Consider the following 19,492-nt stretch of genomic DNA (forward strand, 5'->3'; position numbering starts at 1 on the left):
TCTGATATACCGATATTCAGTTGAGCTTCTCAGTTCGTATATAGGGACGGAATATATAATCCGTACCTTACAAAAATTTGATGTTAATAAAGAAAAGTACGTTTGTTAGTGTCTACGGGTGAGATCTATATATCATTGGCTTTCACTAGTGCTAACGAGTATAACATTCTCATCATAAAAATGTAGAGTATAATTTTTCTACCCGCAAATTCAATACTGAGCTAAACATTTGTTGACGTATTGTGCATGTATCTGAAAGTATTTTACACAAACAGCCATGCGAAATGAAATAACTGTCTTCAATCGAATGACGTGCAACACAGCTGTTGCATATCGCCGTCTAAAGATGGCAGTGCAACAGCCGTTTTTCTAGAGTTCACACCTACCCTCTGTCGACGGTACTCCGTATTACCTCCGACCGGCCGCTCGCCACTACGGCAGCTGCTGCCACCTCGCGGCGATCCCCTACATTACGAGGAGCTGGCACAGTGCAGAATCACCGTCAAATTTGGAATACTGCACATGTACGCAAGCTGAAGTTGCGTCATATTTGTTTACGTTTGTGGATTTCCAGCAGAAGACACACAGCAAATTTTTGCGCGGAACTCTAATAGTGAGTATTCATCGTCACTTGTTAATAAATGAACCCCACTTTTTGGTATTGTCACAATATATATGTATATTATTTGTATTTTATAATCCCGTGGCACTTTTTGGAATTGTAATGGACAAAGAATTCCATCACTGCCCTGATTTCTTCATATCAGGACGAAAACGTATTAATAGATGCAGAACATCCGCTGTACGACAACAAGGTAAATTTGTAACATTCTTTGTGGTCCTTGTATGTTTATATTGCGTATAGACACCAGTAAATATGTGAAAGTGTAGAGAACTATCATTGAAACCTCTTGTATTTTTTCTAGAATGCAAGGAAAGAGAGTTTGGAACGTGTAGCAACGAAAGTTGCACAAGTCTTACAAGGTATTACCACCGATGACTGCAAGGCAAAATTCTCAATTTTGCGCTCTCACTGCGGCGCTGAACTGAAAATACGCCAGAGCGAGAGTAGTGGCTCATCCGGCACCGTATGCAGACCGAGAGTCTGGTCGTTCGGTCATTTACATTCTTCATGACACCATGTGAAAGCCGGTATAATATTCCGAACAGTGTTGTAAGTATTTTTAGTGAACTTTTTATTCTCGTACAACAGTTTGTAATAGTGCTTTCTACTTGACCAAGTTAAGTTTGTTGTTGCTGCCCTGAGATGAAGAAAAAGATTTTACCGAATATTTAATAGAATATTGAGTATAGATAAGCTATTAAATGTTTTATCAGTGAAGGAAAACGTAGTTCCAACTTATAGGTAGTAACTCCAGAAGTGTTCAATGAATGTAGCGTAGCTGGCAGTTATAGAAAAATAGCTCTATTTAGTACATTTATTTTTCCATTGTGTCTATAACAGCTGTAATTGCTGCAGATATGTGGTGCCAGATTCATTGAAATTGCACACTACTTTTTGCAGATTTAATTTCTTAAAATCCTTCACGAATGAAATATGTATTTTACATCTAACTTTACAATTCACATCAGGTTGTACATTTAAATGAACTATACATGAATAGAAAATTGAACACTGTGCAATAAAAGTGCATATATTTAAGGACTGAATAAAAGTGGTGACACTAATTATGACAGCATGTATTTCTTTAAGGTAGTTCATATCACAGGTAGATATCATGTTTTCAGAGAGTTTAATAGTGTAATCTGAACTGGCACTTCTTGTGTGGTGGCTTATGCTGAGAGTGGTGTTATTTTGGTGATCAGCTTCTTTACCAGTTAAATATATGTTAAAGAGTTGAAATGTTTGTCAGATAGAAATGCTTGCAGAGAAAGTATGTCAAGTGCTGCGAAAGCAAATTTAATTCCATTCATTCCGGAGGATTTCTTCTGTATTTAAAAGTACTTCACCTTACTGGAGAGTTTCCTCAGAATATTAACTTTTAATTTAGGCAGGACTCAGTGCAACATACTAAGTACTCATAACTGTGGTACAAGATTTTTCAGCCCTTTTAAGACATGACAGCCACTACTTACTAGTAACATACTCAATATTCCTCATCACCTTTACTTTAGTTGTTGAGCTATTTATGTGATAATCATTGTTCACTCCTTCAGCAAGTCTTATTTATTAATTTAGAACCTACATTAATCCGTGATTCGTAGTAAGCATGTAGTGAAACCATTGTGGTATTTACACGTTTTGTGGACAATACTCTTATTGTGGCTGGAGGTTCTTATCCCTGCTATTATTTCTGTGTAGTTGCTGGCTTTGCTTTTCCATTTTACAGTTTTCAAAGGTGTTGAGATACAGTCTGTGCGAAACAATAAATTTTTTCTTAGTAACCTGTTTTGTAAGTTACTGTTTAAGTTATCTGTTATATATATATATAAACAAAGATGCTGTAACTTATCAGACGAGAAAGCGTCCGTATGTTGATAGAGACAATAAAAAACACACACACACACACACACACACACACACAAATTTCAAGCTTTCGCAACCCACGATTGCTTCATCAGGAGAGAGGGAAAGACGAAAGGATGTGGGTTTTAAGAGAGAGGGTAAGGAGTCATTCCAATCCCGAGAGCGGAAAGACTTACCTTAGGGGGGAAAAAGCGACAGGTATACACTCGCGCGCGCGCGCTCACACACACACACACACACACACACAGGCAGACATGTGTAAAGGCAAAGAGTTTGCGCAGAGATGTCAGTCGAGGCGGAAGTGAGTGTGTGTGTGTGTGTGTGTGTGTGTGTGTGTGTGTGTGTGTGTGTGTGTACAGGGTGGTCCATTGATAGTAACCAGGCCAAATATCTCACGAAATAAGCATAAAACGAAAAAACTGCAACTTCTTTAGTTAGATGGCGCTATGGTTGGTCTGCTAGATGGCGCTGCCATAGGTCAGACGGATGTCAGCTGCGTTTTTTTAAATAGGAACCCCCATTTTTTATTACAGATTCGTGTAGTACGTACAAAAATATGATTTTTTTTAGTTGGACCCTTTTTTTCACTTTGTGATAGCGCTGTAATAGTCACAAACGTATAAGTACATGGTATCACGTAACATTCTGCCAGTGCAGATGATATTTGCTTCGTGATACATTACCCGTGCTAAAACGGACTATTTACCAATAGCGGAAAAGGTCGATATCGTGTTGATGTACGGCTATTGTGATCAAAATGCCCAACCTGCGTGTGCTATGTAAGCTGCTCGGTATCCTGGACGACATCATCCAAGTGTCCGGACCGTTTGCCGGATAGTTACGTTATTTAAGGAAACAAGAAGCATTCAGCCACATGTCAAACGTCAACCATGACCTGCAACAAATGATGATGTCCAAGTAGGTGTTTTAGCTGCTGTCGCGGCTAATTCGCACATCAGTAGCAGACAAAATGCGCGAGAATTGGGAATCTCAAAAACGTCGGTGTCAAGAATGCTACATCAACATCGATTGCACCCGTACCATATTTCTATGCAACATGGATTGCATGGTGACGACTTTTAACGTCGTGTACAGTTTTGCCACTGGACACAAGACAAATTACGGGATGATGACAGATTTTTTGCACGCATTCTATTCAGCAACGAAGCGTCATTCACCAACAGCGGTAACGCAAACCGGCATAATATGCACTATTGGGCAGCGGAAAATCCACGAAGGCTGTGACAAGTGGAACATCAGTGAGTTTGGTGGGTTAATGTATGGTGCGGCATTATGGGAGGAAGTATAATTGGCCCCCATTTTATCGATGGCAATCTAAATGATGCAATGTATGCTGATTTCCTACGTAATGTCCTACTGATGTTACTACAAGATGTTTCACTGCATGACAGAATGGAGATGTACTTCCAACAAGATGGATGTCTGGCACATAGCTCACGTGCGGTTGAAGCGGTATTGAATAGTATATTTCATGACAGGTAGATTGGTCGTCAAAGCACCATAACGTGGCCCGCACATTCACTGGATCTGACATCCGTGGACTTCTTTCTGTGGGGAAAGTTGAAGGATATTCGCTATCGTGATCCACCGACAACGCCTGACAACACGCGTCAGCGCATTGTCAATGCACGTGCGAACATTACGGAAGGCAAACTACTCACTGTTGAGAGGAATGTCGTTACACGTATTGCCAAATGCATTGAGGTTGATGGACATCATTTTAAGCATTTATTGCATTAATGTGGTATTTACAGGTAATCACGCTGTAACAGCATGCGTTCTCAGAAATGATAAGTTCGCAAAGGTACATGTATCACATTGGAACAACCGAAATAAAATGTTCAAACGTACCTATGTACTGTATTTTAATTTAAAAAACATACCTGTTACCAACTGTTCGTCCAAAATTGTGAGCCATATGTCTGTGACTATTACAGCACCATCTATCACAAAGCCAAAAAAGTGGTCCAACTAAAACATTAATATTTCTTTACGTACTACACAAACATGTAATAAAAAATGGGGGTTCCTATTTTTAAAAAATGCAGTTGATATCCGTTTAACGTATGGCAGCACCATCTAGTGGGCCAACCATAATGCCATCTGGTTTCCCCCTTCAAGCTAGATGAGTTTTGTTCTTTGTAGTTTTTTCATTTGAAGGTTATTACATGTGATATTTGGCCCGGTCATGATCAATGGACAACCCTGTATACTTGTGGAGTGTGATCCATGAATAAAAATAATTTATGTTATGTTAAAATTTATAAAGGGCATGTGGCACAGTTCCAATTTAATTTGTTAGAAATTTACAGAAATTTGTAATGCTCCACTCGTGGGAAATGATATCTTTGCATAGTACTGAACTCAACCTGATTTGATGTGGGTTCTTTTTAATGCTTGCTTTAATATGCTTCAGAGGAGTGAAGTTTACTTGACAGTAAATATTAGGAATGTAATTAAATTTGAAAATAAGACAGCCGCAGGTCATGCATAATTCTATTGTGTACAAGGTGTGGAATAAAAATTGTGATTTCTTTACTAACATTAGATGTTTGATGGTATTTTAAAATGCTTATTTTGGATAACTGAGGAAACATTGTACAGTGATCTCGGGACTGAAAAGCAAGTTTTATAGTAATCTTTATGTTATCATTTGTCTTTGAATATGTAAATGAGGCCTCAGTAGCAGCAACCATGTAAATTTTGATTCTAGACAAATGTCACTATTAGACTTTAATTAGTAACTGATGATACTGTATGTATGCACAGTGACAGATTGCAGAATGAATTTTATTATTATCAGCAAAGTTGTGCAAAGTCAAGGGGTTACACATTGAGGACTCTTGTTCACTACAAACTCCTCCTTGAAAATCACTCAATGTCATAAATAATGTTTGCAAAATTGCAATGATGTTACAGAAAACCCAATCAGTTGTTAGTGTTAATAATAAGGCCGCATTTACATGTAACTTGAAATTTGGCATTCCAGGTATTGGGATGTAAAAAATCTCACAGGCTGCAGTTTCTGTAGTTGTGCAGCTGCCAACCAGGACCAGTCAGGTTGACCCGACCTCACAAACTGCTTGTGAATGACGTGCGCTGACCGTCCGTGTTGAACCCAAGTTTGGAGATATTGTAATAGCATTACTGCAGCATTTGCATCTGAATAGGAATAAAAGTTCTTCATTGTAGCTGCTTGAAAACATCCAGACATTTTTGGATGAATTTGACCAGCAGTATCTCAGCTGGACCCCAAACTGATTCTGTTGAAAAACTAGGATACAAAATTAATTGGGTACAAATTTGAAGTATATTAAATATAGTGTTAGGGTGGTTTGAACCTACCACCCACTTCTATGATTTCTTGGTTGTGTTGGCATACTAATATGTAACATAGCCTGAGGTCTGGGTTGGATTATGTGGTGCCAATTTCATTGTCCCCCCACGAACCATGGACCTTGTCGTTGGTGGGGAGGCTTGCGTGCCTCAGCGATACAGATAGCCGTACCGTAGGTGCAACCACAACGGAGGGGTATCTGTTGAGAGGCCAGACAAACGTGTGGTTCCTGAAGAGGGGCAGCAGCCTTTTCAGCAGTTGCAGGGGCAACAGTCTGGATGATTGACTGATCTGGCCTTGTAACACTAACCAAAATGGCCTTGCTGTGCTGGTACTGCGAACGGCTGAAAGCTAGGGGAAACTACACCCGTAATTTTTCCCGAGGGCATGCAGCTTTACTGTATGGTTGAATGATGATGGCGTCCTCTTGGGTAAAATATTCCGGAGGTAAAATAGTCCCCCTTTTGGATCTCCGGGCGGGGACTACTCGGGAGGACGTCATTATCAGGAGAAAGAAAACTGGCATTCTACGGATCGGAGCATGAAATGTCAGATCCCTTAATCGGGCAGGTTGGTTAGAAAATTTAAAAACGGAAATGGATAGGTTAAAGTTAGATATAGTGGGAATTAGTGAAGTACCGTGGCAGGAGGAACAAGACTACTGGTCAGGTGACTACAGGGCTATAAATACAAAATCAATTACGGGTAATGCAGGAGTCGGTTTAATAATGAATTTAAAAAAAATTGGAGTGCGGGTAAGCTACTACAAACAGCATAGTGAACGCATTATTGTGGCCAAGATAGACACAAAGCCCATGCCTACTACAGTAGTACAAGTCTATATGCCAACTAGTTCTGCAGATGATGAAGAAATTGATGAAATGTATGATGAGATAAAAGAAATTATTCAGGTAGTGAAGGGAGACGAAAATTTAATACTCATGGGTGACTGGAATTCGAGAGTAGGAAAAGGTAGAGAAGGAAACATAGTGGGTGAATATGGATTGGGGCTAAGAAATGAAAGAGGAAGTCGTCTGGTGGATTTTTGCACAGAGCATAACTTAATCATAGCTAACACTTGGTTCAAGAATCATGAAAGAAGGTTGTATACATGGAAGAAGCCTTGAGATACTAGAAGGTATCAGATAGATTATATAATGGTAAGACAAAGATTTAGGAACCAGGTTTTAAATTTGTAAGACATTTCCAGGGGCCGATGTGGACTCTGACCACAATCTATTGGTTATGAACTGTAGATTAAAACTGAAGAAACTGCAAAAAGGTGGGAATTTAAGGAGATGGAACCTGGATAAACTGACTAAACCAAAGGTTGTACAGAGTTTCAGGGAGAGCATAAGGGAACAATTGACAGGAATGGGGGGAAAGAAATACAGTAGTAGAAGAATGGGTAGCTCTGAGGGATGAATTAGTGAAGGCAGCAGAGGATCAAGTAGGTAAAAAGACAAGGGTTAGTACAAATCCTTGGGTAACAGAAGAAATATTGAATTTAATTGATGAAAGGAGAAAATATAAAAATGCAGTAAATGAAGCAGGCAAAACGGAATACAAACGTCTCAAAAATGAGATCGACAGGAAGTGCAAAATGGCTAAGCAGGGATGCCTAGAGGACAAATGTAAGGATGTAGAGGCTTGTCTCACTAGGGGTAAGATAGATACTGCCTACAGGAAAATTAAAGAGACCTTTGGAGAAAAAAAACCACTTGCATGAATATCAAGAGCTCAGATGCAAACCCAGTTCTAAGCAAAGAAGGGAAAGCAGAAAGGTGGAAGGAATATATAGAGGGTCTATACAAGGGCGATGTACTTGAGGACAATATTCTGGAAATGGAAGAGGATGTAGATGAAGATGAAATGGGAGATACGATACTGCGTGAAGAGTTTGACAGAGCACTGAAAGGCCTGAGTCGAAACAAGGCCCCAGGAGTAGACAACATTCCATTAGAACTACTGACAGCCTTGGGAGAGCCAGTCCTGACAAAACTCTACCATCTGGTGAGCAAGATGTACGAGACAGGCGAAATACCCTCAGACTTCAAGAAGAATATAATCCCAATCCCAAAGAGAGCAGGTGTTGACAGATGTGAAAATTACTGAACAATCAGTTTAATAAGTCACAGCTGCAAAATACTAACATGAATTCTTTACAGACGAATGGAAAATCTGGTAGAAGCCAACCTCGGGAAAGATCAGTTTGGATTCCATGGAAATGTTGGAACACGTGAGGCAATACTGACCCTACGACTTACCTTAGAAGAAAGATTAAGGAAAGGCAAACCTACATTTCTTTTGACAATGTTGATTGGAATACTCTCTTTCAAATTCTGAAGGTGGCAGGGGTAAAATACAGAGAGCGAAAGGCTATTTACAATTTGTACAGAAAGCAAATGGCAGTTATAAGAGTCGAGGGGTATGAAAGGAAAGCAGTGGTTGGGAAGGGAGTGAGACAGGGTTGTAGCCTATCCCGGATGTTATTAAATCTGTATATTGAGAAAGCAGTAAAGGAAACAAAAGAAAAGTTCGGAGTAGGTATTAAAATCCATGGAGAAGAAATAAAAACTTTGAGGTTCGCCGATGACATTGTAATTCTGTCAGAGACAGCAAAGGACTTGGAAGAGCAGTTGAACGGAATGGACAGTGCTTTAAAAGGAGGATATAGGATGAACATCAACAAAAGCAAAACGAGGATAATGGAATGTAGTCGAATTAAGTCGGGTAATGTTGAGGGTATTAGATTAGGAAATGAGACACTTAAAGTAGTAAACGAGTTTTGCTATTTGGGGAGCAAAATAACTGATGATGGTCGAAGTAGAGAGTATATAAAATGTAGACTGGCAACGGCAAGGAAAGCGTTTCTTAAGAAGAGAAATTTGTTAACATCGAGTATTGATTTAAGTGTCAGGAAGTCGTTTCTGAAAGTATTTGTATGGAGTGTATCCCTGTATGGAAGTGAAATGTGTACGATAAATAGCTTAGACAAGAAGAGAGTAGAAGCTTTCGAAATGTGGTGCTACAGAAGAATGCTGAAGATTAGGTGGGTAGATCACATAACTAATGAGGTGGTGTTGAATAGAATTGGGGAGAAGAGGAGTTTGTGGCAAAACTTGACTAGAAGAAGGGATCGGTTGGTAGGACATGTTCTGAGGCATCAAGGGATCACCAATTTATTATTGAGGGCAGCGTGGAGGGTAAAAATCGTAGAGGGAGACCAAGAGATGAATACACTAAGCAGATTCAGAAGGATGTAGGTTGCAGTAGGTACTGGGAGATGAAGAAGCTTGCACAGGATAGAGTAGCATGGAGAGCTGCATCAAACCAGTCTCAGGACTGAAGACCACAAGAACAACAACAATTTAATTGCAAGTTCATGGAGCTGACACTGGTGAATGCAGGCAAAATGTGTGGTTAGAGATTGGTTTGCAGTGTAGCCCAACACATAATTCAACTACATATGCCTTTCTTTTTAATCTGCAACATGTTAATGTAATACCAGGACCATAACCAACAAGTGAGAATACTTGAAGGCTACAGGAGTCAGATACACGACTACATATGTATTCAATATACCTGCTCAGTGTTAAATATCGTGGGTAATGTGGTGAGGTTAAAGCGAATAAAACATGTTGTCGATCATGTATTTTACTCCATGGGATAGTATGTACACATTGTACCCTGTGCTTTCTTCCAGCAACTAGGCAGTTCCCTGTTTGGTTTGGCGGCAATGGGAAGAAAGTATTCTGGTATGTTAACAGTTAAATAGTGTGCGGATGTCTCTCAGCTGCAAAGCCCACTTATAATCTGACGGGGAATCCACAGGGTCTTCTACAGTGTTAGCCGTTTTGGATGACTCGATGCCACCAACATGGATGTCAGCATCACTTAACACTGAATGTGTAAATACTCCTAGATCTTCTTCTTTGGGAGGAAAATACTTAACAGTATATTCCAGTTGTTTCTGTGATATGAAGATGTATCTATTTGGAGTAAGGGATCCTTTTCCAGAAATGACAGTCAGAAGTTATAAGTGGAAATCACTCTGATGTCTTTGAAAATGGCATTTTCGACTGCAAGGTTTTTGCCTACCACATTTTGGGAGGAAGCAGTATGGACAAAGGCAAGGAAAAAAAAATGTCTGGTAAATATGGGTCCTAAAGTACATACCATGATCACTTAATCGGTAGAAGAGATGTTTCATGTAGCAAACAAGAACAAGTGTTTATAGCTCTTAAGGTGTGCACTTCCGAGCCCATGTTTACTGCATTTTTTTTTTTTTTTTAAATTTATTTGGTCTGAATTACGTTGTCCCAGAAATAAAGAAAGCAAAGAGATTACAATACAAGAGATGCTCTGTCAGAGGTATGAGAACAATTTTCGTTTATGACTTACAGCTTTGCTGTTTCTCGACTAGGGCCAAACTGATACCTTTTCCTCCCTCCATCATCTATCAAAGTTGGTAACATCATTACCAACTCTCCCTGTACTTTTTATATTTCATTGTTCAAGTAAACTGTGCTGATTAAGGTATAGTGAATGTTGTGTACCAAGTCTTGTCAAAATTATGAATGCTCTCTCACAATGCAAGACCAGAGTAATCAAAAAAGTAGGCAATCGTATATACCATTTCTGCTACCTATAACTATTAACACACACTGATGGTCAATGGTGCTCAGTTTTTGTTGAGGTTCTTTTACTGGATATGCAGTTTGACCCATCACTGGCCAGTTACATATTACTTTTAACCACTTAATTGGTCTCCAGCTTAAATGAAATTTATTTCCTTATAGTTGCACAATTATTTTTGTTACTTCTGGGCTTTATTTCACTCATTACTTATGTTTCAAAAAATTGCTTCAATAACAAGATGACACCCCTACAATTACAGTTTACTTACCACTGGACACTAAACATTGATGTGCATTCCATTTTTCATTGTTCTGAAGTAATTTGATATGTCTTAGCTGTAAATTGTGTAGAGAAAGCTCACAGTTCGGTGGATCGGGCAGTATAATATTCGTGTTGCCTGCTTACAAAAACAGCTTATTCTTGATCACCTTTGCTTAGTAACACACCTTCATTGACATGTAACGAGACCAGATAGCAGCTTAATATCAATCACTGTGAATAATAGAAAACTAGAGCAGAACTATGTTGAGTAATTGTACATGGCATGAAAACTTGATTTCAGTAAAGTTTTGGGTAACATTTGTGATAAAAGTGGTTGTCGAGATGGATAATGATATATAATATTGTCAATGCATAGTAACCAAATACGTTATCAATAAAGATCATCAATTTGGAAATTCTCTTTTGAAATATGTGTACTTGTGATCCATTTAATGTTGAAATGAATTCCAGTTGCTATAATAAAACATTTAATGAAAACACCGTAGAATAAAGCACTTCAGTATTTGTGTAGCCAGTTCAGTTTATTAGCATCCTTGTAAGTCATCAGTCACATATCATTAAACATCAGATTATTAGATCTGCAGGGAACAATTTCAGTTATATGTTGATAAAATATTATACACAACAGTGTGTCATATAGTTACTGGTTTGTCCTCTGCAGCCATGCTCAAAGCAACCTGATGTATAATGTGCAACTAAAATGAGGAAAATTTTGAGGTGCCTCACAACTGTTAAAGAAATTGTCAGGACTGGAAAGGTGCCTGACAACACTCTGCTAGAAGTGAACAGGACTGAGATCATAAACTTTTATTATGAGAGTAGTAATGTAAGTCAGGTCAATTACATTTTTACTTTTTATTGTACAGTAAGTACTAATTGATGTACTAAAACTTTTTTTCCCTTAGGTTGATAGCCCGCCATGTACATCGAACAGTGAAAGCCCAGATATCACAACTGATGTAACTAAAAGACTCACTTGAGGTAATGTTCATAACCTTCTACACAAATAAGTTTATTTCAGCTTGCAAATACCAAGATTAAATCTTAACCTCCCAGCATTACTTTTATTGATAAAAGTAGCCATTAATGAAATTAAACTAACTTAAACAGCCCTCTTGAACACTAATGGCATGTTTCATTACAGAATCTGGATGTGGTGGTAGTAAACAATAGTGCTGAATTTGAAGTGCTTAGTACTCCAGTGGCTTCCAGTGCATATTCGGCGACACCAAAAATTTGGAGGAAGAGAAAGAGTGATAGTAGTCCTTTATTAAATACAGTCCTGGAGAACTTGAACTCAAAATTAACCGAAAAGGCACCAGTCCCATCTCCGCATGATGCTTTGGGACACTTCATTGTGGAAGAGTTGGCCAGAATAAGAAATCTGATGATTGTGAGGGACACAAAACATAAAATACTGAAAATTATAATGGAAGCGCAAATAATGAATGATGATTGTTGAATTGTATGCTTTTAGTGTTTATTAATGTGAAAATACATTAACATTCAAAAATTGAAGTTCCTAATTGATTCCGACTGCCAAGGGGCGAAACCACTCATATTAAAATATTCTCAGTATCTGTCCCAGACTTCCTTTGCTTCCCTTGCAGTTCTGTTTCCATTCTGTTGGTGTATGCAACCCCACAGAGCACCATCACGCCACGATCCTTTCCCCATTGTACAGGACTCCGTATTTTCCACGTCTCTGGTTGACAAGTATGTGCTGTCTGCTTCGACGATCAAAAAATTATGTAAAATGCGAAGTGTTTCTGTAATTAATTACACTTTATCTATGGCAAGTTTAATAGTTGTCAGTAATATTTATAAATGGTTGCCCAGAATATCAAAGGCATTTTCAACAACTTGTCTTGCCCATTATAATCTGTAATTGAAAACCATTTTTACAGTCTTTATAGGGCTTCGTGACATATGACTGGAGTCTGAAAGCATCATCTGCCACAACAACATATTGAACAGATATGTTGCTGCTTTTTTAGCACCTTTTCTTGTGGAACTTGCAATCAATTTCCCTTAGTGCAGAGCTTATTTTACTTTGCTGAAGGACTCTTCCATCACTTACTCACCCACTGCATCCAATGTCAGTCAGAGAAAACCGATACTTAGCATCAATGACTGCTAGTAATACAATGCTATTAAATTTTTTGTAATTATAATAAAGTAAGCTCAGTGCATCAAACACAACATATTTCCCACCCATTGCACCTGTAAATAAAACAAAGATCTTAGCAACAGAGATGATTTGTCAATTTCATTTAAACAGACTTTATTTGGAGACAGTTATCATAAACTACACAAAATGCAAATTCCTCGATTAAGTAACATATCTAACCAATTTGGGAACTGTGCCCAAGTTTGTCAAACATGTCGGCAATCACCTGTCACTCTTTCCGTTGTTGGAGCCTATGAAATGATGACGGCAGTAAGACAGATTGAGGATAGTGGTTTTGGTGGGATGATACTTCAACTACAGCTTTAAAGAACACACTTACCTTCAAATATTTATCTTTCGGTACATCCCAAATTGCTGTGCATACTTGCACGATAATGTGTTAAATACTCAGCACAGATATTCTGTGCAACAATACCAAACTCTTGTAACTTTCCCCCGTTACTAACAACCTGAGAGTAACAGCAAGCTTAAAAAAAATCCCTTCATTCACACATCAAGTGCTGTAGATCCCATCCTGAATTAGTCAAGTCGTGTACAAGAGGCAGAAGCAATATGTGCTGGCTGCTTCTATATTCTATACTAGCAACAAAATGACCAGCACCAATCTACTTAGTTATGGTAAATACTTCTAGATTACATATGTATGTTACAATAAAACACCTTCTTTGAGAAAGTCATCTGCTTCATTACTCAGCTGCTGCTGTATAATAATACCTCACACAAACCAGTACACACTGACTATATACAGGCTAAATAAGGTTGCGCCTAATACAAACATTACTGTCATGCAGAAGTTACATTCTTGGGTCCCAGTATTCAAGTATCTTAGAGTGGCTAATGAGACATTCATTAACTTTGTGTTTAAATCTACTAAATTTTCAGTTTCCTGCTGCATGTCCACTGGTAACTTGTTAGATGCTACTACATCAGAATGTAAAACTCCACTCTCAACACTAGAGAGGTTTGCAGTTTATATGTAAATTGTAACTTTTAGTATTGTGGCTGTGAATTACTAAGTTCAAAATTAATACTATTTGGCATTATTATTATTATTATTATTATTATTATTATTACTGGCATGTAAGAATCCCTAGGTCCTTGAAACTTCACAAGATGTTCAGTTAGCAATTTTCTAATACACTGTTACTGCACACTTCTGTAAAATGGTTATGTATCCACCATGTTGGTGACATCTCAGTTACCCATCTAATGCCCACAGACTTAACATTTGGAGTCTTATAAATTGAATTCCCTATTAATCACTACTTCTAGTACCTGTTAAGTCATTTTGATACATTTGTAATTGCATATTTAGGTTTAAGGTGCCGGCTGTGAACCAGCTGTAGGCCTTTTTCATTATTCTGCTGGCTGTCTACAGTATCAATATGTTTGAACATTTTATCAGTTCAGTAATGCCATTAGCAAACATTACAGTTTTGAAGTCACATGTTTCTTATAAATATTTTATGTAGACCAGGAACAGGTGTCAGCTAAGCACTAAACTTAGCAGCACAGCGTATTAATATTTTCTCACTGTGAATTTATTCTTATTCCCATTTTATTTACTAGCTTCCATTTTCCGGTGTTAAGATATGACTGTAAGTATGTGAAGAAGACCACTAATGCGATACCACATTACTTTCGCTAGCAACATTTTATGATCTACACAATCAAAGGCCTTTACAAGATCACAAAAAATGCCTATTAGATTTTTTCCATTTAGTTTTACAACAATTTAGTTTATGGGATTATTGCATTCTCAGTAAAAAAGCCTTTACAGAAGCCAAATTGAGCTGTTACAAGGTTATCTAGAAGACTTATTTACACTGATGGTTGCAGAATGAATAGTATGTAAAAATAAAATGTAAATGTCGTGTGACTAGGGCCTCCCGTCAGGTAGACAGTTCGCCGGGTGCAAGTCTTTCGATTTGACGCCACTTTGGCAAAATGATGATGATTAGGACAACACAACACCCAGTCCTTGAGCGGAGAAAACCTCTGACCCAACTGGGAATCAAACCCGGGCCCTTAGGATTGACATTCTGTCATGCTGACCACTCAGCTACCGGGGGTGGACTATATGTGCAAATTATGTAACAGTACTACAATTAGAAGTAATCTGATATTCAAAGCAGAAATGCAGTCTACTTTATCACTCAAAGCCCACTGTATACATCAATGTGCAAAGTTGCATGAAATTTGAATTACAAACTAGTGGGCCAAAATGCAAATACTAACAGTGCTAGATTACTGTAATTTTTCTATGTAAACAATAAATATTGTAACATAAAACTGTTCTTCAGTGGCTTAACGATGTATTAGGAAGGGCACATAAACATTCCAATTGGTCTTAGTCAATGTTATACAAAAGTTAATATCTGCAACTGATATGCATTCAAATACACTTTTCCAGTCATGTTTACAGTGCCACTGATTTTACCCTATTGATGAACAAGAGTTCGCAAGTTATTTGTCATTTAGAGTCTGAGAATACCAACAATGTTCTTGAAGCAATCAGTACAAAGTAAATACAAGCAGTACACACACAAAAATTGTGATCCTAAAATTAGGCATATTGCAGTATATATACCTTCGACTAGGAGAAATTGATTTCCTCATGACAGTGTCTTTGAGACGAATGTTATCGTTGATGAACGACAGAAGTTTATCGTAACATGACTTATCCATGCGTACAAAATTGCGGAATTCATTTGGGTCCTCTGATTCCAGTTCGTTCATCAGCATGCTGTAAATACCCCTCCCTTCTTCACGTCTCTGCAGCTGATTCTCGAGCCCAACCACCTCTTTTTCTGCCTCTTCTATCCTTCTTTTCCTCTTCCAGTGCAGCGATTGCTATCGTCGCTGTAGCGATATCTAGCAGATTCCTATCCATTGCTGTGCTTTTCAGAACATTGAAACAAGTATATAGTTGTGCACGGTTAAATTTATTCATTTATTTTTTGCATAGAGTCAGCAAAAATAATGACTATTGCAAATGTCAGTGTTGTTTACATAATAATGAAAATGTTCTTAAAATATAAACAAAACAAATAGTTGATATAAATTAGCGAGACTATAATACATGCACACAGAGCGAATGCTGTGTCACAGAACTAGGTATACAACTAAAATATTTCTAATACAAATTATAAGATCACGTGTTTTCAACTTGGAATTCGGACAGAGAGTACAAACATTTCTTTGCCAGGAATAATTTGAGTTTCATTTTAAAGATATTTCCATCATAGGCACATAAGTCTTTTTTTCCAATTTGTTAAACCTAATTTGACCACTGACGTATGGGCTGTGATCTGTTATTTTTAACTTTGTTCTTTGCCTAAAGTAACTATTTTTATTTGTAGTGTTGTGGTTGTGTATGTGATTGCATCTTCTTGAATCTTTTTGATGATTTACAAAAAATAAAATTACGTTACATAAATACAGGGAATTCACTGTAAGGTACTTATGTTACACAAATATCTTTCTAACAGAATCACTATAACCCAGATCATGCATTATTCTAATTGCCTTCTTCTGCAACAACACTAATCTACTGAGGTGTGTATCAGCAGCAGAACCCCAAAGTTCAATGCCATAATTTAGTAGAGGATATATTGTTCCATGGTAAACAGTTTGAATAGTAGGGTTTGTAACTATTTTTGCAAGATGACTGAGTAGATATAATCCACTACTAATCTTTCCACACACAAAGTTAATATGCTTTGACCACCGCAAGTTTTCATCCAAGTATAGGCCGAAGAATTTGCATCTATTAGTGACTGCTGCCTCAATTTCGTATACACACTACTGGCCATTAAAATTGCTACACCAAGAAGAAATACAGATGATAAACGGGTATTCATTCGACAAATATATTATACTAGAACTGACATGTGATTACAATTTGGGTGCATAGAATCTGAGAAATCAGTACCCAAAACAACCACCTTTGGCCGTAATAACGGCCTTGATACACCTGGCCATTGTGTCAAACAGCTTGGAGGGCGTGTACAGCTACAGCTGCCCATGCAGCTTCAACACGATGCCACAGTTCATTGAGAGTAGTGACTGGTGTATTGTGACAAGCCAGTTGCTTGGCCACCATTGACCAGACGTTTTCAATTGGTGAGAGATCTGGAGAATGTGCAGGTCGGGGCAGCAGTCAAACATTTTCTGTATCCAGAAAGGCCCGTACAGGACCTGCAACACGCGGTCCACGCGGCCATTCATTATCCTGCTGAAATGTAGGGTTTCACAGGGATCGGATGGATGGTAGAGCCACAGGTCGTAACACGTCTGAAATGTAACGTCCACTGTTCAAAGTGCCATCAATGTGAACAAGAGGTGACCGAGACATGTAACTAATGGCACCCCATACTGTCACGCCTGGTGATATGCCAGTATGGAAATGACGAATACACGCTTCCAATGTGCGTTCACCGCGACGTCACCAAACACGGATGCGACCATCGTGATGCTGTAAACAGAACCTGGATTCATCCAAAAAAATGACGTTTTGCTATTCGTGCACCCAGGTTCATCTTCAAGCACACCATTGCACGCACTCCTGTCTGTGATGCAGCGTCAAGTGTAACCGCTGCCACGGTCTCCGAGCTGATTGTCTGTGCTGCTGCAAACGTAGTCAAACTGTTCGTGCAGATGGTTGTTGTCTTGCAAACGTCCCCATCTGTTGACTCGGGGATCAAAACATAGCTGCACGACCTGTTACAGCCATGCGAATAAGATGCCTGTCATTTCGACTGCTAGTGATACGAGGCCTTTGGGATCCAGCATGGCGTTCCGTATTACCCTCCTGAACCCACCAATTCCATATTCTGCTAACAGTCATTGGATCTCGACCAATGCGAGCAGCAATTTCGCAATACGATAAACCACAATCGCGATAGGCTACAATCCGACCTTTATCAAAGTCTAAACATGATGGTACGCATTTCTCCTCCTTACACAAGGCATCACGTTTCACCGGGCAATGCCGGTCAACTGCTGTTTGTGTATGAGAAATCAGTTGGAAACTTTCCTCATCCCAGCATGATGCAGGTGTCACCACCGGCGCCAACCTTGTGTGAATGTTTCCAGAATGAATTCTCTGAAAAGCTAATCATTTTCATATCACAGCATCTTCTTCCTGTCGGTTAAATTTCACGTCTGTAGCACATCATCTTCGTGGTGTAGCAATTTTAATGGCCAGTAGTGTATTATTTTTAGAGGTATGATGAGAGTTAACAGTCTTTAATGATAATTGTGATTTATTAACCCTGACCTTTAGCTCTTGTTCTTGAAAATAATTATAGTTATTATTCCATCTGCTGCAGAAGTTGTAAGTTTATAGGTATTTTTGTCAAAAAAAAAAAAAAAAACAACATAGATGTGTCATCTGCATAGCTCTCCATTATGGAGTTTTGTGGCTGGACGACATTCACATAGACTAAAAAAATAAAGGGCCCAAGAAGAGATCCCTGGGAGACTCCTTGTTTAACAGTTTCATTAGAAGACTGGGTGATTGTAACTCGGTCATTAATTTGGTATGTTAGCTTTGTGCACTGCTTCCGGTTTGTCAAGTAGTTGGTTAGCAGTAGTATTGCTGAATCTTTTAAGCCATATGCCTGAAGTTTTATTATTAAATGCCTTGGTAAGATCAAGGAATATGGCAGTTGCCAAATTTCCTTCATCTAGTGCACTATGTAGATTATGTAAAAATTCAGAGATTGGTGTGGTTTTTCCTGAAGCCATGTTGTGTTTCAGTGACTGGGTTATTTGTTGTGAAGTAGTCACCAAGTTGTGAAATGAAAAAATATTCAAAGATTTTGGTAAATTTGGCGATTGATGATATTGGCCTAAAGTTTTCAACCTGTTTTTTTAGATCCCTTCTTATGTATTGGTTTTACTACACTCATTTTTAATGACTCTGGGTAGGTGTTTTCCCTAATGCAGCAGTTAATGAGATGGATAATTGGCTTAAGTAATTCTTTGTGGCACTTTTTAACTAGGGCACTAGATATCTCATCCCATCCAGCTGAGTGCTCGGTCTTTGTCTTTAATGTGCAGATTATTCGACTTATTTCATGTTTACTCACAGTTCTGAATTCAAAGTTTGTACATTGGGTTGAGCAAATGTTTATCTTACTGTATTGATCAATAGGCTGAGTTGGAATGCTACGTGGAGTGATGAAAAATGTCACAGATTGTTCTCGGATCTTCTATTAATTTTGCCTCCTGCAAAATGCTTATTTCTTTTGTATTCACATTTGATGGTGCTTTCCGGTATTGACTGATGAGCTTCCAAGATGCTTTACTCAGATTGTCAGATTTAATGACTGCATCACTGTGCACCTTTTTCCTGAAATTCAAAAGCTCTGCCTAAAATATTTACTTTGTTTTACAATACTTTTTCTTAAGGATGATATCCTCTTGATTTATAAACGACGAGGAGGTCATGAACATTCTGCTTGAGTTTAATCAAACTACTTGGTAGTTTCAACTTTGGTTTCTGCCTATATATTAGAGTCCTTTT

At 38.4% G+C, this 19,492-nt stretch overlaps 1 long non-coding RNA gene across 2 annotated transcripts; it reads left to right on the forward strand.

Moving 5' to 3' along the window:
- The first annotated feature begins 472 nt into the window (after positions 1-472).
- On the forward strand, positions 473-12,287 carry LOC124553840. 2 transcript variants are annotated; one of them, XR_006968147.1, is made up of 6 exons: positions 473-613; positions 735-815; positions 927-1,174; positions 11,431-11,595; positions 11,675-11,750; positions 11,914-12,287. It is a non-coding gene; the product is annotated as an uncharacterized LOC124553840 (long non-coding RNA). The 2 variants fall into 2 exon arrangements; XR_006968148.1 differs by lacking the exon at positions 11,431-11,595.
- The last annotated feature ends 7,205 nt before the right edge of the window (positions 12,288-19,492 follow it).

This window comes from Schistocerca americana, chromosome 11, assembly GCF_021461395.2.
Source record: "Schistocerca americana isolate TAMUIC-IGC-003095 chromosome 11, iqSchAmer2.1, whole genome shotgun sequence".
Lineage (NCBI taxonomy): Eukaryota > Metazoa > Arthropoda > Insecta > Orthoptera > Acrididae > Schistocerca > Schistocerca americana.